Genomic DNA, 20,603 nt, shown 5'->3' on the forward strand with positions numbered 1-20,603 from the left:
AAATTAGAAATTCAGATTTCAGTACGGTAAACATTAGCAACCTACAGCATTACTGTAGGTTTGAGGCCAGATAGATTTTAATCCGTTAACGAATGCAGCCCAAAAGCACGCTAACAAAAATGAAAAGTCTTGCTCATGTACACCAGTCACAGAAAAGTTGTCATGACTGAAATGATCCAATCGATCCTACATGATCTAAAAAGGGACAGTGGTGGCTGCTGCCGTTTGTAAATGGTGGGGCGTAAAAGTTGCGCATGAAAATTATATGTCGCAAGTGAGCAAAGACCTATGGATAAAAGGGGGTATGAGAGGCTTCTCCCCCAAGAAAAGTTTGAAAAAAGGAGTAGCAAATAATGCATTTTAAAGGAAATTTGAGAAAGTGGGTGGTATATAAAGCAATTGTGAATGTGTAGCCCTGAAATATTGAAACAGCATAAAAACAAACTTCTATTTATTACCGCATTAAGGGGCATATTTATACTCTGTTTGCGGCGAATGTGCGTCAAAAATTTTGACGCACATTCGGCGCAAACCGTGCACCATATTTAAACTTTGACGCCCGAGCCCACGGATGTCAAAATTCCTCCATGTGAGTCACTTTTTGGATGCGGAAAACTGCCTTGCATTATTGACATGCAAGGTAGGCGTTCCGCCCAAAAAATGACTTTAAGGCCTGTGCGCCTTATTTATACACCAGCGTCATTTTGACGCACAGGAGAGGGCAGGCCTTAAAAAACGGCGCACAGCCTGATGTGCGCCTTTTTTTAACGCCTAGGTCAGGGCAGGCGTTAAGGGACCTGTGGGCTCACTTTCATGGTCTCTGACCATGGAAGGAGTACAGAGGTTCCCTTCCCTGCCCCTAGGGACACCCCCTGCCACCCTCGCCCACCCCTGGAGGACACCCATGGATGAGGGGACCCATCCCAGGTAAGTACAGGTAAGTTGAGGTAAGTATTTTTTTTATTTTTTTTAAAGTGGTATGGGGGGGCCTAATTTGGGCCCCCTATATTCCACTGTGCCCAATGACCATGCCCAGGGGACAGAAGTCCCCTGGGCATGGCCATTGGGCAATGGGGCATGACTCCTGTCTTTGCTAAGACAGGAGTCATTTCAATGGGGGTTGTGCATCATAAAATTGTGCAAGTCCGGTTTGAGGCATGATTTTTGCCTTAAGCCTGACTTGCACCATTTTTTGATGCACAACCCCCCTTTTCCCCTGCGCCGGCACTGCCTGGTTTGAGTCTTTTTTTTTTACTCTGACCAGTCCGCAGCACCGACTAACGTCATTCTTTAAATAAGGCACCCGCATGGCGTATAGGAATGGCGTTAGCCGGCGGTAAATTTTTTGACGCAAACCAGCGCAGGCTCTGGTTTTCATCAAAAAGTATAAATATGGGCCTAAATATGTTCAACAGTTAGTAAAGAGTGGTAGAGAAGTGAAAATTAAATCCTGGGTTTGCCTACTTCACTGTCAGTGTGCAGGAATAACAGCGTGCAAGACTGCAAAATCCTTCCTCTGCCCATGGCATCCATTTAGGCTGTCTGTGGCTGGACTGGAAGAAACCCCCAGTGGGCTTTTCACAGCTAATATGCCTTGCTAGGTCTGCGCTCGGCCTCTCATTGACTCCAGAAGTGGCAGAGAAGGCGTCTGATTGATGTTGCATTTGTAATAAATAGCATACGGCGCAGAGTGCAAACATCAACCTGTAGACAAATTATGGGAGATCTCATTTATATGTAACTTTAGAAAGCCAAATACTAGAATACATTTCCATCCATACCCACAGTCTCCACATGTGCATTCATTTCATTCTTCTATCAATCTCGCGCTCAGATAGCAGTATTTAAGGAACTGGTACCTGGCGAGGGTTATACTGGAGCAGCCCAGTGCATACCGCACTCATGCTGGAGGGATGCAGGTGTTGCCCGTGTGGACAGGGCATTATTAGAAAAAGGGCCAGTCCTTGAGTTTACTAGATTCCATTTTAGGGATCACTACACCTGCCCCTGAAGCCACCCAGCAAGGCCCATAAAATCATATATGAAAAATAGACGCTAAAAAAGAAGTGGCAAGCTGTGACAGGAACTGTAAAATAATAGTCTCTAATCAGATGTTGTAAAAGCACACATGAGACATTAACTATACCAATGCATAGAAACGTGAATTTTATGGGATTACAGCTCCTCTGGGAACAGCTTCACTCTAAATTCGACTTTCTCTCACACTAGGTAAATTATCCTCTCCAATGGTATTGGCATCCAGTCATGTTTTTTAAAGCCACAATCTTTGTCGCTCAATTTATCATGGGTCAAAGGGAAGGGTGGGCAAAACTCCCAAAATCAATCTGTATCTAGGAAACTTGTCTCATTTCAATTTCATTTTAAGTTACCAGCTGCAGCTCGATCCCACGATGGACAAAGCACCTCACGTCATAAACCACGACAAGCACAGGTCAAACGTGCGTGATAGCCAGTGCTTAATTTGTAAATAAAAATTTGCGGTGCCCAAAGCCACCCTCTTAAACACACGGCTGCTGCAATTAAATGTGCGAACATGGATTACTAAGGAAGACTAATCCTGAAGCCATCTCGGGCCTCTTCAATTCATTTAAAGCCATTCCCTGCCTCTTCAGCTCACTCTTGCAGCTTTCTCTGATTGTGATGCTTTTTCTTTTTTCTCTTCCTCCATTTCTCCCATATGTGTCTTTTGCTCACAGTAAGTGCTTGAGGCAGAAACATAAGTGCCGGCCCCCAAAAAGAAGTGCCGGTGCTCCGCACCGGAACCAACAAGCACGAATTAAGCACTGGTGATCCCTCATGAGGGCATGTCATGCTACCCGCCATTAACTACCTGTAGCGGCTCTGCACACCCGATAACATTTTAACCTCCACAGACAGTTCCCTGTGATTAAAATTCTATAATCCAAAAATACCTGGGTGCCCATAACGATTTTATGACTTCCTTGACTACGGCGTTAGCAATCACAAGGATTAACGCAATCACCAACGTTCGTGGTTACCAACTCAGCCTCACCTCTCCGTTAACACTCTGCCTGAATGACTGAATCCCGCTTCTCATCCCCCCAGTAAACATTAGCCAACTCCAAGTCGCCTTCGCTGGCTCTTCCTTCATCGAGTTTCCGCTTAATATACACACAATAAATATATTTCAATTTTGCACAAAACATTATTATTGTGTCACCTACTTTTTCCTCAGGGTTAATGTGCCACATGACTGTGACTCAATTCCAATCTTTATGATTATGATGGCTGATCACATGAGGCTTGACTCGAGTTAAAGTCGCATTTGTAGTCTGACTGTTTTGCTCGCTGAGAGGGAGGAGAGGTAAAGAAAGGCTGGCTGAACAGCCCTCTCAACCAATCCAGGCGCTGCTCCCGTGCTGTTACACAGCAAAGGAGAAGCGCCAGGATTTGCTTGAGTGGGAAAGCTCACCACTCATTAGGAGACTGGGGGTCTGCGGCTTTGAGCAACCCCTGCTTACTAATGTGCAGTAGAGTGAAGCCTTTAGTGCGCATGTCTAGCTGGCCGGAGAAAGGCACCCGTAAACCTGATATGCGCACTATGGAGCCTAGGTGCTCGTTTGCCCACTGCTACCCATGACCATGTGTCATCAATGAAGCCCTACCTCCTTCAGAGCCATTGCCGTGGCTGAAGGCTGACACTGGCTAACTGAGCTAAATGTTTTCAATTCTGATAAGTGCAATATTAAGTGTAATATTCACATGCAATATGGGGGAGGGAGGCAAAATATCAGTGGGGCAATGCCCCAAAGCTCAAAGGCAGAAACCACCCCTGAAAAGGGAACCAACAAGAATTAAGAACCCATTTAAGTGGGAACCAGAGAAAGTAAAAGACAGCAGCCTCTAGCCGAAGTCAGAGAAGAGCTGTCCGGAGGAGAAAAAACGAGAGAAGTAGAGAACCATCAAATCTAAGAGAAAAGGAATGCCAGCATTTGGAATTAAAGGAAGATACCAAACATGGTCAGGAAATTGAGGCATTTCCCTCAACCTATTACAAAAAAAACAGGACTCTGTGAAAACGTGGATTATTAGTTGAGGTGGATGGAAGTCCGCCACAAGTAATAATTGCACAATTCTTGTTAGGTCCAGTAATGGATTTGGGCCCATATTTATACTTTTTCAGTGCTGCATTTGCGCTTCTTTTTGCTGCAAAAGCGGCGAAAAACGTACAAAGTACAATTGTATTTTGTAAGTTTGCGCTGCTTTTGCGTAAAAAATGACGCAAATGCGGCGTTAAACAAGTATAAATATGGGCCTTAGTAACTTAAACCTGAGCTCAAGCCGTAGTAGAAACGGCACAGAGCAGACATGTTTAACTTAAGAAAACATGCAGAGCATTTAGAAGTACCAAAACAGTTACAAAGTCAAAAACATAACACATTTTATAAAAATAGAAAATATGTTAATGAACAGAAATGGCACTAAAATGCCAAAAACCCAGTACGGGGAACCAGAGATTTGATTTTTTTAAGTTTTAAATAAAAAATGTGTTGAAATGTACTGCTAGCATGAAATCGCGATATGGTCCGTATTTATATAGGCAGTTTGTAACCTTGTTTCTTTTGCTTCCTAGAACGCTAACGTTTACTGAATTAATTAGTTTGTTATCTTGTGTACAGTATATGCTGGTTGATATAGACTAAAACAAAAATCGGGGCAAAATGTGTTAAGTGCCAACTGCAGTCATTAGGTTGCTGTTGGCTGGTACCTAGGCACGAGTTAATGCCAACTGCGATGAAGCATGGTTTGGATACAGAGACTAGGTATGCCCCGGTAGGAAGATTTACCTTGTGACTTAGGGCCTGATTTAGAGTTCAGCAGACAGATTACTCCATCACAAAACGTATTACAAGTGTCATTGGGTACAATGCACTTGTAATATGGTGGTTTGGACATCTGCCCAATTTGTGATGGAGTAACCAGTCAGCTGTACTCTAAATCATGCCTTTAGTCCCTAGGATGGTAGTCAAAAAACATCAGCAGGACAAGACAGTAGGTTGTGTTTCACAAGGCTGCATAAAGTCCGTGTGAAGCTATTAACTTTTGGAGAGAATGCTCTGAGCAGGAGAAATTCAAAATTTGTGGCAAAGAAGGTCCCTTGCTAGACGAATATTTTGGCACCTTTGCCCGTTAAAGATTTCTACTTTCAGACTTAGGGCCTGATTTAGATCTTGGCGGTAATGGTCCTGCCAATGATTTTTCGATGGAAAACCCATCCGCCTACTAGGTGGTGCACCCACCCGATTTAGATTTTGGCAGTCCCATAGACGTCAATCCACCTAAGTCCCACCGACTCAGCCGGAACTTCTCAACCATATTGAATGTGCCAAAGGAGAAAGCGTCTGACAGCAGGACTCCAGCCACCCTTCCTAACGAGCAAATTTGGATGCGCCTTCCCACCATGCGAACTGTGGGGGTGCTCCCTCCATACGTAGTTGGCGGATTTGGGGACAATGTTGTAAAAAAAAAAAAAAAATCCAGATTCCACTTCCGTTTTGGACTGGAAATGACCTTCTATCACTGCTGCAACTGGACCACAGAGAAAACACAACCCGGCCGTCATTTGACTCGAAGGTAGGGAATCCGCATTGCCAGTCTACGTTGTGTGGTAACTGCACATGAGCTCAAGACTACTGCAGTCATATACATGTCATAGTAATTGTTTAAAGTTACTATGACATATTTATGTCGGGAACACAATTTTGTCAGACATGGAGGGGGACACACTAGTATAAGGGCCAGATGTAGCAAAAATAAAAATTGCGACTCGCATTTTGCGAGTTGATGCGACTCGCAAAATGCGAGTCGCAAATTGGAATGTCAGAAACAAAAGCGATCCGATTTTGCGACTCGCAGCCGGACTCGCAATGCTGTGTGCGAGTCCGCAGTTTGCGAGGTCGCTGTTTGCGAGTGTGCAAAAAACGAACTCGCAATTAGCGAGTGGGTGTCGCAAATTGCGATTAACTTCAAAATTGCTTGCAGGTGCAGCAGAACACTCCAGAAAGCATACCAGAACACTCTGGAAACACTTCCTGGCACATGATGATGACATCACAGCCAGGAAGTTAACAAATACACCTGGGAGGAGGGCTCAACAGTGAGCAGTGTCTCTGCCACTGACAGTAGGGTGCTGAGGAGTGGTAGGCACAGCACCATGGACGCAGCAGGGACCAGCCAGGCTGGCAGGAGGGGCAGGAGATCATAGATAACAGCCAGGACAGATTAATGTGGCACATGGCTTTAATGTGCCACATGACTGGTTGGCATTTTCCTGCCCATGGACAATTTCAACTTGTATATAGTTTCTTCATGACATTAATAAAACAGTTATTTTTGTTCCACTTAACAAATGGTTAATAGGTGAGTATGGTGGGAGTTGACACGTACCGTCCAAAATATTGCGTTGCAATGTGGTCCCGTCTCAGTCTGCCTTGATTAGCTAGACTCCTATCCCCATGATGGCGATGTGGTTGTTCTTGCTCTTCATCATCAGGATCTGGGTCTGCAGGGGTGAGAGGTAGCCCACGTCGGGTGGCTATGTTGTGGAGGATGGCGCATGCGACCACAATTTTGAAAGCGGTAATGGGGGTGTATTGGAGGGCGCCTCCACTGCGGTGGAGGCATCTGAATCTTGCCTTCAGCAGTCCGAAGGTGCGCTCGATCAGGTTCCTGGTCCTCTTATGCGCACTGTTGTATTGCCTCTCTGATTCAGTTCTTGGTGTTAAAAACGGAGTCATGATCCAAGGCCTTAGAGCATATGCACTGTCACCTGTTGGGCACAAAAGTACACTGTTAGGAAGTCCAGATAGTCGTGCACAGTGACCTGTGTGTATGTCTGCAAGTGTCTGTGGCTCTACCTAGGAGGTAGCCGTCTCCGAATTCCCCACGTTCCAGGCGTTGATGTATCCCACTATGCCTAAAAATGTATGAGTCATGGGTACTGCCTGGAAACTTAGCTACGATGTCCGTGATGACGTAATGGGCATCACAAACAACCTGTATGTTGAGTGAGTGGGTACACTTTCTGTTGCGGAAAATGTGTTCCAGATTAGCAGGGGGGCATATTTGAATGTGTGTCCCATCTACACATCCAATGACATGGGGAAAGTGGGCAATGCGGTAAAAGTCCAGCTTGGTGCTGTTAATTTCTGCCTCATTCCTTGGTAAGTATATGAAGTGAGACCTGTGCGTGACTAAGGCATCTAGGAATGCCCTGAGGAACCTTGACACTGCACTTTGGGATACCCCACCTGCCACGGCAATGACCCCCTGATAGCTCCCTGAGGCCAAGAGGTGCAGTGCGCATAGTACTTGCACATGCGTAGGGATGGCGCAGCCACGCAGAGTCTTGTGTTCTAGCTGTGGTTTGAGTAAATCTATTAATTCTAGAATGGCTGCGCTGCTAAGGCGGTATTTATCATAGATCTCCTCTTCAGTTTGCTGGAAAAGAGTCTGCCTGGTTCTATATATCTTCTCCTGTCTGTGGCCCCTCCTCCTCCTCTGCTGGGCTGCGTAGACTCTCCTCCTCACTGCTATCAGGTATATCTCCGCCATCTTGAGTAACCCAGATGGCTTCTGGGTCTCCTTTTATACTTTGGTAATGTTTACCACCTGCTCTGAGTTAGTGGTAAATGGGACATGCAAACTGGGCTTTTTGCGAATAGTCGCAATTTGCGAGTTGCAATTGCATATGGGTTGCGACTCGCAAATTGCGACTCGCAATTTGCGGGTCGCAAAATGGGGTCGCAACAGATGCGACTCGCAAACGGATCCCATCGCTTTTTGCGAGTCGGAAATGGTCTTTTTGCATCCCATTTCCGATTTTGCACTGTCGCAAATTGCGATTCGGCCCGTTTGCGAGTCGCAAACGTTTGCTACATCTGGCCCTAAGGCACATATCACACACATACACAGATGTCATTTTGGTGTCAATATTCATTGTCAAATGAATGCCTGCACCACAATGACATAACATTCACACTTGTCAACTATGTTCATGTGTGCACATGGCAAGGGGACCTGTAACTGTGATGTTGTGCTTCCAGTTGTGTATGCGAGTCAGTATGTGTATGTGTGTGTGCGATTGGGTTGGCTGGTTGAGGGGGAGGGAGCTGGAGTGGGTGATGTGGTGGTGTCACATTGTACACCACCTACATGTGGGTCTGATGTTGTTGTGTATGTTTGGTTGTGTGTTGTGTTGCTGTGTGTAAAATTCAGATGAGTGTCTTGTGGTGTGGTGATCATTGTTGTGATGTGTGTAGCTGTGCTTTCATGTGAGTGTGTTTGTGTAGTTGAGTTGGTTGTCATGGTTGTGTTGTGTGTGGGTGTAGTGTCAATAGTGTGTCTATGTTGTGTTGTTGTGGGTCCATTTTAGTTAGTCACTTCGGTACCATGATAGCTCCGCTTAGGCTTGCATCCTGTGTCCTTTTATCTGATATTATGCTTTGTATGCCTGTATTCATTTTTATTCATTTTATTAATGCTTCTTTTAGTGGCATTGTTTGAATTTCATTATCAGCTGCTATTCTGAGAAAGTGTGGTTATCAGTGTTATGGATGATGTACTTTGCATCATGTTCTGTTCCTCGAAATCACAAGAACAGAATGCAAGGCACACAGAATAATATTTCGCATTGCCAGACCCAAGACAGCATAAACAGTCCAGTGCTTAGGTACATACCCGCGTTAGCCTTCTGTTCATTAACATAAACATGTCCCCTAAAAAAACACCTTGAAGGGCAATGGGCATTTGAGGGAATTCCAACCAGAATTTCCATCCATGCTGCATGTCAGTTTTCAGTAGACCTCAGCCTTTGTGTCTCCATGGATCCTGATCTGGAGACTGGCCGCATGAACTTGTGCTAAGGTATTGGGGTGGGGTGAGCTTCACAGGGACACTGTATAGACAGATTTGGCTTACAAGGCCATGCTTTAACTTAGGGGCTAGAGATTAGACTTTTAGGTAGGAGCTGTATACTCATGTCATGACATATGTTGGGGTTGTTTATATTTACACCTTTAATTTTCACAGCCCTGATTTAGTTATTACTCATCATCCTAATCATTGCAGCTCATGCATATTATGAGAGATTTCAGTCTTTTCAATAAATGTATAGAAAACTGTTCTGCATCTCTTTTCTTGCCTCTGTGTGTGTAAGAGACTCATATGTGGAGAGAAAAGGGTAAGGTTTGTTTAGCACGATTTTCCCTGAGTGATTTTCATCCATTCATGGATGCTACAAATCACCTCTACTGTTTGGGTTTTGGTGAGATGCTGTTAGAGAGCAGGGAGGGTTGGACTGACAGCTGCCAACTGGTGTGGGAGTGACTGGGGCCCTCATTATGACCCTGGTGGCCTGAAGACCGCCAGGGCCGCGGTGGCGGTCTCACCGGCGATGGACTGGCGGTGAAGACCGCCACATTATGAGTGTGGCAGATTGGCCTCTGCCAAAGCGCTACATCTCCGCTGGTACCGCCAGGGTGGTAGTGCAGCCAGGCCGGAGGACAGCACCTCCATGCCAGCTGTCCACTGAAGACCTCCGGCGGTATTATGATTCGGCTTTCCGCCAGCGTTTCCGCAGCAGTAGCACCTCCACAAAAACCCTGGCGGAAAGGCTGCAGGCGACAGGATATTCCTTCCTGTCACCGGCAGATGACTCCCCCAGCCCCTTGCAATTACAATACCTCCCTCCTTTTATGACAGCACCCCCCTTCCGTGATAGGACCCTCCCCTCCTCCCCTCCCTTAGACAGCACCCCCTCCTACCACCCCACCCTCCCTGCATACACGCACACATAAACACACACACATGCACCCTGCATACACATATTCATCAACACTTACAGACACGCATTCACCAACATGCATACATAGACTCATTCACTCGCATCAACAGACATGCATTCACACTTATATTCCAACATGTACTCACTTAAACAATAACAAATGCATTCACACTTACATTCACACACGCATACACACACACAGACAAACACCTACTCACACACGCACACACAACAGCCCCCACCCTCCCACCCCCATCCCCTGTCAGACGATTGACTTACCTTGTTCAGCGCGGAGATGGTCCACCAGGAAATGGGACCTGGCGCTTCCACCGTCGGCAGCGCCACACCATCAGGACACCGTCATGCCGTATTACTGCTCGTAATATGTCGGGCTGAGTCCTTTTGGAGTGGCAGTTGTGGCTGTGGACCTGCCTCTGTGCCACCGAACACCAGTACGACTGCAGAAGGATTTCTACCCAAATTGTGTCAGAAATCATCCAGTGCTCATAATATGGAGGTCAGAAGACCACCAGCACTGGCACCCGTGGCTTTGGAGGTCTGTGTAAAAGACCGCTGAAGTTGTAATGAGGGCCTCAGTCACCTGCAACACAGAGGTGCTGCCACCCCAAATCCAGCAGTCTTGCTGGGGTACAAGAGTCCTTATGACAGTGTCATGGATGTATGGCAATGTGTGTTTCTAACATGGATGTGTTGTGTTGTGGTGGAATGGCACTGGATAATAGTGTGTATGTCATGTGTTGTGTAGTGTGTAGTGCAGGGAGACACAAATACCTAAGGTACAGTGTGTGTGTGTGTGTGTGTGTGAGACTTACCTCTCTTTCATAGCCACTGCCATTGCATGATATCCATTGTGTCCTGGGATGGCACCCCTCCGTCAGCAATCCACTGCCATTACACCACCTCCAGGATTTTAACATCAAAATGTGGTTGGCAGGAACCCATTAGCTTGATATCTCAGAATAGCACTCCGTTGTGGCGGTCAGCAGCTCAGCCGCAATACATCTAAATATGGTGGTCGGAACACTATCAGCTTACAGCTTTTGTGTCCCTGTAACTTAACGTGATGGCAGACACCTGACCCTTGGATTCCACTTCTCCATCATGGGAACAGATGGAGCAAGGTCCAGTCCTTATGGCTTTCCTCGCAGGCCACAAAAGAAGGCACAGTCCTTCTTCTGGCTTCCACATGTCCAGCAGTGTTCTGAAGAAGGTACTGGGGGTGGCACATTTAAGAACAGTGCAAGCCTGTGGGTGGAGGGAAACTCCTGGACACTCCTGTACTAATGGGATGACAGTTCCCATGGGCTACCCTCCCCACTTTTGCAGCACATCCTGTGTGGTTTATTGTAAATGATTCCTCTCTACCTAAACCAACGTGCCAGAACCTTTCTTGCCCCGTGCAGAGCTCCCTGTGCCCACTCAGAGGTGTGGCTATGGTAATGGGCAAAACTTCCCTTGCGGCCACTCCCAGCCAGATGTGCGGTAGCTCCCCCTCTAACTGGGTTCAGAGACAAGTATGTTCTGAAGACAAAAGGAAGGCAGACCTAGGTAAGAGCAACATCTGCTAGTGACAGGGTTGGCATCCTTTGAAGTTAATTAAGTTCCTGGGAACATCCCAGATCGCTGTCAGGGGAAGGTTTGTTCCTCCTCCTTTGATTGAGTCCTAGGAGCCATTTCACTCCTAATCAAGGAGCACTTCAGTTTTCTGGATGTGACCATCAACACTAGCAAAAATGCATATTTGGCTCAGGAAGCAAAATTACAACTTTATAAAAGTGTAATTTTCAAAATAGAAATATAAAATCTACTTGAACATTAAAGGGGTGATTTAGATAATGGCAGACAGGGTACTCTGTCACAATGATGATTGATATCATGTCCACCGAAACAAAAATATAAAGGGGTTTAGATTTCGGTGGATGGGATATCCGTCACCATTGTGACAGAGTAACCTCTTCACCAATATCTAAATGTGGCCTTCGGTTGGATTTTAGATTGTTATAAAAATGAGTAATTGAATCATTTTTCAAGCCACTCCCAAACTGAAGGTAGGCATTATAAGGTGTTATAATGTAAACCAGGGCTTTACTATGGGAGAGCCTGCCTTACCACAATGGAAAATGACTTTGGAGGTTTTTCACTGCCAGGACATTAAAACATTAACTATGCATGTCTTACTTTTTAAAGATCATGCTCCCTGCTCTATGGGCATTTAGGGGCTACCTTAAGGATGACTTATGAATACCAAAAAGGAAGGTTTGGGCCTGACTAAAAGTTTATGTGGATGAATTGGAAGTCTTTAAACTTCTGACCCTGGTTGCAGAAGCAATCCTGGAGACATGCTTTGCATTTTCACTTTAGAGGTTGCACAATATGTGCTGGAACCCACAAGTGACATTTAACTTATAAAACATGGGTATATGTTGTACCATTTACTGGGGACTAATAGGTAAGTTAATTATGACAATTAGCTCTATACTAAGTTGACATGTTTTAGGGACCAGATCAAATACACTCTGCACTAGGGAGCAGTGTCCCAGTGTGCAGAAACCCAAAATCAGCAGAAGAATGTAGCAGTAAGTGGGAGTGAGCATGCAAAAATAGAAATTTTCCTACAGAAATGATTTTAAAAAACTGAAATAAGTAGACAGATGACTTGGTGACAGGGCATTAATACCCATTCAAATTAAAAAAAGTCTTCCCTATTTTCAAAACTGCCATAAAAATACACCTCACAATAAGCAGAAGAGCCAGTAGTCCCCCAGTGTCTACAGTGATGGCACTGGCTGTACAGACAATAACAACAAATAAGGAGGATGTAAGTGCAAGAAAGGTAAGGCAATTAGAAAGTGGCTTCATATACCCACAGGAGGCTGAAACAGGATTTTACACCCAAATTCAAACGTAACTACATTATGGACACATACATGTATGCTCATGGACCAAACAAATAATTACTCAGAGAATTTACAATAAATGAACATGATACTGCTGACACAACCAAACCCGTGAGGCACAAAAGTACCAATCCCAAGAAGGCATCAACATTGACGATTGACAGAGAATATCAAGAAATTGTATTAGAAAGGATTAACCAGGCTAAGTAGCTAGGGACAATATCCCAAAACATAGTAAGAATATCCCGGAGATCTGAGCAAAGTTACATCAATTGATTGAGGGGGCTAACATTAAACAACCGTAGTCCTTCCAACTCAACAAATCCCCAGCAAATGAAAATAGAAGGATCTGGTCGACCACAACAGACTATAACTCAGGCTAGTGCTTGGTCCCAAATAAACTGGCCCGGAACCCAACGACCTGTAATAACTCCAATTTCACTGAAACAAGATGTGCCAATAAAGAGCATTATAGCCAACATTCACTATCTGTGGCTAGTAACCCATTGATTCTATCTATATCCAGAATATGAATCGCGTGGTAGAGGATGTATCCAGAACAGAGGAAATATTATTAAACTTTGTAAAGCGCTGCCAGGGCTTGGAAACACTGAATCAAAAGATATTGAGTCATTTACCTTCAAACCACTAGTTGAATACATTAACAAAAGGAGATAGCCTTGTGTATATATAACTTGATAATCAAACTAATTAAAGGGCAAAGGATGCAATCAGTGCAATAGGGCATCAAAGAAGTAGTAACGTTGCTGGCAGGCCCCAGCAACAAAACCAGCCCCACCCTGCTAGCCTACATAAACAACCATTAGTCAGTTCAGCCCTGCAGACAGCCCTCAGATCAACCAGGGGCTTATACCTCTATATTGCATCAAATATTGACAACCTTAAATTACATGTTCATCTCAATTTCTAATTTCCATCAAATTAGCAAATTCAAGGTAATCCCAATATTGGGAATCGATGATGCCCTTTTAGAATCTACTATTGCTCTCTAAGGCACTCTACATGAAAATCAGGAACAATTGGGCAACCAGGATGGGATTGAAAAACTCAGCTGACAAATTACAAATACAGGAATGTCCATTGCTCAACTAAACATATACCTAAGTATTTGTAGATGCAAAGATAATTTGGGAGCATCCACTCCACTTCTCTGGCCCTAGTTTCGAGTGTCATTAACAGGGACCTTAACAGCAGGCTCAAAGAGGGTCAGGACAATCTTAAAAACGCACCCAGCATATCCAAGAGATCAATATTAGGAACTTGAAAAGCATAATTAAATAAAACCATGAGATGTATGAATCTTGCCAAGGACAATGGCGCAATAAAATGTGAAATAAAAGACTTAGGAACGTGGTGCAGGAAATGGATCTGGGAAGAAAAGAAATTAAGAGAGAAGAATTAATAATTTAAGCTATTTTAAGTCCTGCAAAAACATTATGGAACATTTTCAATCAAATATCACTGAACATAGCTCAAACATTCAATGTAAACATCACACCAGAAAACTGGGAAAGATGCATAGGAAAACTATATGTTGAAAGCCATAGATTGAACAATGAACCAGTACTAATCAGCACAAGTAAATGACACTTCAATGCACATGGTGAAAACCTGTCTCAGAACACAAGAAGAGATAGTGAACACAAGGCAATCTGCAGCAGTATTCCGGGATCAAATAGTAGACCAGCAGCCATTCTCAAACATGCTCAGCCACAAAGGACAGCAGTACTACTACCATTGTTTAACACGTCTAGCCACCAACACTACCCTAGACAGCTGGAGAGGCTCAGTTCATAAAAAGGGCCCTTTCAATGCACCAGAAAACATCCGTCTAATCCCTCTCTTGGATGTGGAAGGGAAATGCTATGCAAAAAAGTAAAACAAAGAACTGGAGTGATGGGCACAAGAGAAGAAATTGATCCCAATATATCAATCATGATTTCAGAATGGATGCTGTATAGAGGACAATGTGTTATGCTTAGTTGTATTAGTAGAATAGACAAAGTTCGAAAGGGGATGGTAACTATAGACTGGTTTATAGACTTTGTCACAGCATTTGGTAACATCAAAAGTACTTAATTATGAGCTAAATTAAGCAAGTGGGATATTCCAGCTACCATATTAAATGCTATAATTAATCTACATATAGGCACATTGATGAAGGTCAAAATTGATGTAAAGATTATAAATCCTGACTCCACTGTGAGTAGGCCATAGCTCCAATTTCTGTATTTCCAAGACACCTGATGTGACATCACTTGGGAACAAGAGCCTTATTATCTTAATTTTAAGATCAAACAAGAACAATATCCAAAACAGTATAGTCTGAATTGTCATATTGTTACATTGTTTGTTTTAAAGAACGTGTCTTACACCAGTATCTTGATGGTCATTGGTTGTAGAAGACATTCATAAGGTGATGTCGAAAACATCATCTTCGATAAGATATAGTATAAAAGGACTGACACTTGACCACTTGTCAAGAAAGATCCTTCTACCCAGATTATCAAGCAAGATACTGCCAGAGTAGATGTTGACCACCAGAGATGCTGCCATATCACACTTTCTACTGAAAGCTTACCACAAGTCTAAGAGGATCTGATGCTGATGTGATGGGTGTTTGACTTTCGCAGGGAACACCACCTCTCTGACTACTGATAATTACAGTGCTTGTTGTAAATAGGTATGCAGTTCACTTATTCTCCTTAAGAAACTCTAGATGCAAGTAATGCTACTTTATGTTCTCCTAGCATAGTACACAGAGGTATGCGCTAAGGGATTAGGTTTTTATTAGATAACACTTTAACCTTGGAAGAAATGTTAATTTTACTCTTGTTGTTTGCAACATTCATTTATGCTGTTTTAATCGTATTGTCTATGGTTGTTTTAGATGTGCTGAGTAACAGGGTAAACCTGTTGAAATAAACACTTGCTTTAGTTACAGTATCTTTTTTTTAGCAGATCCTGTGTGTGGTATTGAAGAGACTTAAAGAGGTTTCTTTATTTCTAATCACCACAATGTTCCTGGATCCCTGTTTAGAGACTATTAGTAACCCAAAAGCATTGACACCACTTCAACTATGTATTGGACGGGGTTCTGCGGGGCTACAAAAACCTGTCTTTCACAATCAAGAATTCATGTATTGAACTAATTTCACGTGTCATCCGTGGGTAGGAAAATACACTTTATAGAGCTGACCAGGAGACTCAGTTTCCACAACAAAATAATATCAGGATGGGTAATGTCCAAAAACCTCAACTCCAATAAGGGCCTTAAGCAAGGCTGCATATTAGCAGCTCTTCTCTTTAACCCCTTCACTGCCAGGCCTTTTCCCCTCCTGTGCCGAGCCTTTTTTTGGCTATTTGGGGCAGTTCGCGCTTAGGCCCTCATAACATTTTGTTCACATAAGCTACCCACGCCAAATTTGCATCCTTTGTTTCCAATATCCTAGGGATTCTAGAGGTACCCAGACTTTGTGGGTTCCCCTAAAGGAGACCAAGACATTAGCCAAAATACAGCGAAAATTCTGTTTTTTTCAAAAAAAGGGCTGCAGAAGAAGGCTAGCGGATTTTTCCCCGAAAATGGCAGCAACAAAGGGTTTGCGGTGGTAAAATCACCATCTTCCCAGCTTTCAGGAACAGTCAGACTTGAATTAGAAAACCCAATTTTTCAACCCAATTTTGACATTTTACTGGGACATACCCGATTTTTACTATTTGTTGTGCTTTCAGCCTCCTTCCAGTTAGTTACCAAGATGGGTGAGAAACCAATGCTGGATCCCAGAAAGCTAAACATTTCTGAAAAGTAGACACAATTCAGAATTCAGCAAGGGGTCATTTGTGTAGATCCTACAAGTGTTTCCTACAGAAAATAACAGCTGAAATAAAAGAATATTGAAATTGAGGTGAAACAAAGAGCCATTTTTCTCCATGTTTTACTCTGTAACTTTTTCCTGCAATGTCAGATTTTTGAAAGCAATATACCGTTACGTCAGCTGGACTCTTCTGGTTGCGGGGATATATAGGGCTTGGAGGTTCATCAAGAACCCTAGGTACCCAGAGCCAATAAATGAGCTGCACCTTGCAATGGGTTTTCATTATATACCGGGCATACAGCAATTCATTTGCTGAAATATAGAAAGTGAAAAATAGGTATCAAGAAAAACTTTGGGGCATACTTATACTCCGTCTGCGCCGAATGTGCGTCAAAAATTTTGACGCATATTCGGCGGAAACCTTGCCCCATATTTAAACTTTGACGCCCGAGGCCGCGGACGTCAAAATCCTGTTGTGTGCGGCATTTTCTGGATGCGGGAAACCGCCTTGCGTTAATGATATGAAGGGTAGGCGTTCCCGTCCAAAAAATGACTTAAACGCCCGTGCATCGTATTTATGCTACTGGGCAAAAATCCCACACGGCTGGGAGGCGGAGTCGGAAAATGCCGCTCAGCCTGATTTGCGTCAAAAATTAACGCCTGGGTCAGGGCAGGCGTTAAAATGGGGCAAACACACCTGTATTTGATCAGAACACACAGAAGCAACAGTAGAGCAGCAAAAGGAAGACATGGAGGTGCTTCTCATCCAGCGAGCACGCAGACGCAGAGCACAGCAACAACAGCAGCTTCCACAACACCAGCAGGGACCCCAAAGGCAACGCAGAAGGCAGGAGAGGATATTCCGCACCAGGACAACCCTTCATGGCCTCAGGGAACATGACATCATCCAGAGGTACAGGTTGAACTGGCAAGCCATTCAGCAGCTGCTGCGCAACATTGAGCCACAGTTGGCACCCAGCTTGCTGACACCCGCACCATCCCAACAGAAACCAAGCTGCTAGCTGTACTACACATGTTGGCAAGTGGCTCCTTTCAAACCACTGGCGCCCTGGTTGCTGGGATCTCACAGCCATCATTCTCTGCCTTCCTGCCCAAGGTACTGGATGCCATCATCACACTCACACCCCACCACATCTGCTTCCAAAACACACAGCAGAAGCAGAAGGAGACAAAACAGGGGTTTCATCTCATTGATTGATTCCCACACGTTCTTGGTGCCATTGACTGCACACATGTACGCCTTGTGCCACCTGCTGCAACTGAACATCTATACCACAACAGGAAACACACACACTCCATCAATGTGCAGGCCATTGTCGATCACCAAGGATTGATCACCAACATTGTGGCAAAGTATACTGGGAGTGTACATGACTCAATCATCTTCCGTCACTGTAACATCAATCAACCCTTCCAGGATAGACGATATGGAAATGGACTACTTGTTGGTAAGTACAGAAACCTACTTATATACACACTGCACAGCAACCCTCTAGACAAACAACACATACACCATTTCATTTACACGTGGCCGGGAACACACTGAGGTTGTGACATCGCTAGGCATGTTTGATAGGTCTGAAGTGAACCTGTCACACATCTGAAATTGTTGTACAGTCAAATCTTAAGACGTCAATGATCACAACGTATGGAGAGGTTTGGCTAATTGTCACCTTGCAAAATTTAAGCGTCTCACTGATGTTTAAATTAATCCATTGCATATGTCTAAAAGTATGAGATGTCCAGGGTACATAGATACTAACGTGTTACCACCACTGTCAAATTGAATTTGTGTATGGAACTATCATCTCACCCCCAGTGAAGACACAGGAACACCTGTATCACAAATCACAATGCAAGGGAGTACACACTGTACTGCAAATCCCAAAACATACTGCTGACAACCGGTCTGCAGGCAAACACTCGTTCAGCCAAAGAAACAACCTAATGCAAATGGTACATCCTAGAAGCCTAGGAATCAACACAATAACACAAAAGAGTCACAGACAACACAAGACAACTACTGCCATACAAGGTGATATTAATGGGGCAAGCTACATCAACTTGATCTCAATCATTTTCTCTTTCAGCTGATCAGGGGTATGGGATCAAGCCATGGATTATGACACCATTTGGCAACCCAAGCACTGCAGCAGAGGGTGCCTACAATGAGGCACATAGGAGGACACACACCATAGTCGAGAGGACCTTTGGCATCCTCAAGTCGAGATTCAGGTGCCTCGACATCACTGGTGGCAGCCTCCTATACTCACCAGAAATGGTCTGCAAGGTCATTTTAACATGTGCCATCCTCCACAACATTTGTGTACGAAGGAACATTCCCCTATTAGAACTAGAGCCACAAATACCTGAAGAGGAGGAAGAGGAGGATGCTGGCCTGCAACATGAGGGGGACCAACAAAACACAGCTGCTGGATTTTGTAGGCGCCAACATATTATGAACAATTTCTTTTGAAACAACTCACCATCACCACTGTATCAACATATGTAAATAAACACCTATAATAATCACCATATCATGGTCTGGGTAATCATTTTTGCTCACCTTTATCTCTAACTATCAGAATAAGAGTGTAGCCTCATGGAGCATTGCTGACATACCGATCAGGGCACAGAAATTTCCAAAGCAATTGTGATGTGTATTAATCAACAGTCACATTCACACACACTGTAAATGACATATATCATGTACATTTCACCTTTGAAGGGCAATAGCAGAGGACTATACCTATTTCACACATACATGTTGGTAACTTGGTTCATCGCAGCATGTGGCACACAAGTAAGACACCATGGGGGTTATTCTAACTTTGGAGGAGTGTTAATCCGTCCCAAAAGTGACGGTAAAGTGACGGATATACCACCAGCCGTATTACGAGTTCCATAGGATATAATGGACTCGTAATACGGCTGGTGGTAAATCCGTCACTTTTCCGTCACTTTTGGGACAGATTAACACCTCCTCCAAAGTTAGAATAACCCCCCATCAGTCAATCAGGGAAAAAAAAGCCTCATACATGAGACATTCAATGTGCTATTGCATTGGTAACAGGAATGTATGACCAGGCCCTTGACAGCAGTAAGTCGTACAGCACCTATCTTTGCAAGGACTATCTGTGACTAGAATTCCATCTAAGCAGAACATAGACAGCACAAGTGCCACACCTATGACAAGCACTGCACACATGACTTTCCATGTACATGTCAGCCCATTTCCTAAGTCCTGACACACCCATGCTCGTGGTCTCACCCCACCTGTCTTAAGAGGTACCTGGAATATTAATATGTGTACCCTGAGATTTTTCTGGGTAAATAGTATTATTTGTTCAAAAGTGCTTGTTTCAGCTACCTGTGTCTGTTTTACTGTGGACTCTCTGTGTTTCAGGCAGCCTGGCCTCTTTTAAAGTGGTGTTTTCTTTTAATTCGTCTTTGCCGTGACTGTGTGAATTGCTTTGCTAGTTTGTGGCATAAACCCCCCTTTCTTTTCTCTTCTAAGTAAAACGGATACATACATCTTGCAGAGTGTGTTTTTAGGAGACTGTTTTGATCTGTTCCTGTGATTTAAATTGTGCTTAAAAACTGTCTGCCCCCCTGTATTTTTGCCTTTAAGAAAAAGCCCGATTTTAGAGTGCACCCCAGCACTATTCCAGTGTTTGTTTCTTAAACAATCTCTCCCTTACCTGGAAAGTAGACTCTGCTAGCTTGGAAGTGTGGATTCAGCCTGTCTGTATCCAAGGCGATTCTGAATAGAGCAGCAGTTGCCTTTCCCCCCGAACCACAGGGACTGTACTTAGCTGATTGGCTTCCTGAGTCCCTGCTGCACCTGAGACCCGCCCCCCACACCTGCTCTGGCCCCTTAAGTTTGTGGAGGGAAGCCCAAGACAGCCACCTCCATTTTGTGAGCCTCTGTGCATCTCCCCTGTGTCCTGATACAGCCCAGTGTTCAAGGATTGCAAAAGACTTAGGCAAGGAGCCCTGAGA

The sequence above is a fragment of the Pleurodeles waltl genome, chromosome 4_2 (genome assembly GCF_031143425.1).
Source record: "Pleurodeles waltl isolate 20211129_DDA chromosome 4_2, aPleWal1.hap1.20221129, whole genome shotgun sequence".
In the NCBI taxonomy this organism is placed as follows: Eukaryota; Metazoa; Chordata; class Amphibia; order Caudata; family Salamandridae; genus Pleurodeles; species Pleurodeles waltl.